The sequence below is a fragment of the Berghia stephanieae genome, chromosome 1 (assembly GCF_034508935.2).
Source record: "Berghia stephanieae isolate SIO BIC M18660-M18661 chromosome 1, UCSD_Bste_1.3, whole genome shotgun sequence".
Classification (NCBI taxonomy): domain Eukaryota; kingdom Metazoa; phylum Mollusca; class Gastropoda; order Nudibranchia; family Aeolidiidae; genus Berghia; species Berghia stephanieae.
The window spans coordinates 135,508,731-135,510,888 of NC_088360.1; the positions used below are offsets into that span (position 1 = coordinate 135,508,731).

General features: G+C 37.5%; 1 protein-coding gene across 1 annotated transcript in view; it reads right to left on the bottom strand.

Moving 5' to 3' along the window:
- Positions 1–1,823, bottom strand: part of LOC144963276 (uncharacterized) — a 189,184-nt gene extending 187,361 nt beyond the window's left edge. Inside the window, exon 1 of the mRNA XM_078897155.1 lies at positions 1,739–1,823. The gene's annotated coding sequence lies outside the window, so the exon portion shown is untranslated. The remainder of the gene's footprint in view (positions 1–1,738) is intronic.
- Between the last annotated feature and the right edge of the window lie 335 nt (positions 1,824–2,158).

Consider the following 2,158-nt stretch of genomic DNA (forward strand, 5'->3'; position numbering starts at 1 on the left):
TAACGGAGCAACACACAAAGCTGTGTGTATCCATGAACGTTTATAGTCGAGTTAAAACAGTTCAGCGAGCATTACTCATAAACGCGGATGGCAAAAAACAATAACAAAGACCTGAGTGACGTCAACTTCGAACTATCTATATATATCCACCGTCAGTGCTTGCCTATCACCAGAGAAAACAGCCCACAGATTTTGAGCATCACTCACCATTTTAACACAGATCAATTTTTAAAAAATGCATCATGTCGTCAGGTTTTGCGATTTAACTCCTTTATCAGTGTGTCAAAATATTGGCGAACTGGGCCTGACCTATTTTTGTGTTTGACATGTAGATACGAAGGGTATCTCAGGCCTTTTCATACAGGAAATATATAGATAGTGTGCGCTTGGCTAAGAAGCTCATAACATTGCCATCCGGAAGTATAACGGACCAACACACAAAACTGTGTGTATCCATTAACGTTTATAGTCGGGTTAATACAGTTCAGTGAGCATTACTCATAAACGCGGATGGCAAAAAGAAACAATAACAAAGACACGATTGATGTCATGTCATCTTCGAACGATTTATAGCCAAGGGGACGAAAAGGGGTAAATGGCAGGAAATATTCTGATTGGTTAACGCTTAGTAACGGGCGTACCATCTGAGAATATTGTCGTCACTCCTGACAGACGGAATGAAGGTGACGTCACTCTGCTCTTTGTAATTGTTTGTAAACCGCCACTTGTATGACTAGTTATCAGTAAAATATGTCAATTATTAGATATTAGATGCTGTGCGCTTGACTTAAAAACCCAACTCACAACATTGCCATCCGGAAGCAAAACGGGCCACATCACAAAACTATTTGTAACCTTGAACGTTTAAAGATATAACAAAGCTGACGTCAGTCTGGGTTTTGCTATTGTTTTGTTTTTTAAACGTTCAAAGTTACACATAGTCTTGGGTGTTGGCCCGTTATAGATAATATGCGCTTAGCTAAAAAGCTCACAACATTGCCATCCCGATGTAGAACAGACCAAGACACAAAACTATGTGTAACTATGAACTTTTATAGTCTGGTTTATACAGTTTAGTGAGAATTACTGATAAACGCGGTTACAAAATGTAATAACAAAGACCTGAGTGACGTCAACTTTATTCTATCTATATTTCCAGGCCTGGTTAATACAGTTTAGTGAGAATTACTAATGTACACGGGTGGGGAAAAAAAAAACAATAACAAAGACCTGAGTGACGTCAACTTCGTTCTGTCCGTAGACACAGGCATCGTTCATAGATTACAATAAACATCATGTTTTGATGCGCTGAAATATAAATTTATAAAGAGAACGAAGATGACGTGTCTCAGGGTTCGTTATTAGTTTTTGCCATCCACGTTTATGAGTAATTCTCAATAAACTGTATTAAGCAGACTATAAACGTTTAAGGTTACACAAGAGTTTTGTGTTTTGGTCCGTTATACTTCCGGATGTCAATGTTGTGAGTTTCTTAGCCAAGCGCATACTATTTATACATAATGTTCAAGACCTTCACTCACTCACCTCCAATCGTTAACAAAGTACTTTCTTTCAGAACTGAGGTAGACCTAGCGGCTCAATTACTGGTTAATTGTCATGGAGTTGAGGGTACAGAAGTAAAAACATTCTTCCAAGAAACACTAACACCCTCCTTTTTTCCCCTCCCCCTTTTTGCCCCTCTCTCCCATGCCTACAACAATGCCATTTTTAACGTTACCTTCTTTCAGTAAATTCTTGATGACTTTTCTTCCTCCACCGACACAGTGTAAATGGGTATTTCCGTCATAAATGCATGAAACAAATCGAAAAGGATCCCCACAACACAGCTATCACAGGATGTATAATAATATATTATTCCAAAATATCCAACGATGTAAGAGAATTTGGAACACCAACCTGTGAAATAAATTAGGATTAAATGGTAATTTGCTTTAACTTTTTTTTCGAAAGAAAACAGACTAAAATAAAGAACCAAGATTGTATGCGCTTGGCTAAGAAGCTCATAACATTGCCATCCGGAAGTATAACGGACCAATACACAAAACTACGTGTTACCATGAACTTTAATAATTAAATCTGGATAAAATAGTTTAGTGAGAATTACTCATAAACGCGGATGGCAAAAAACAAAAATAAA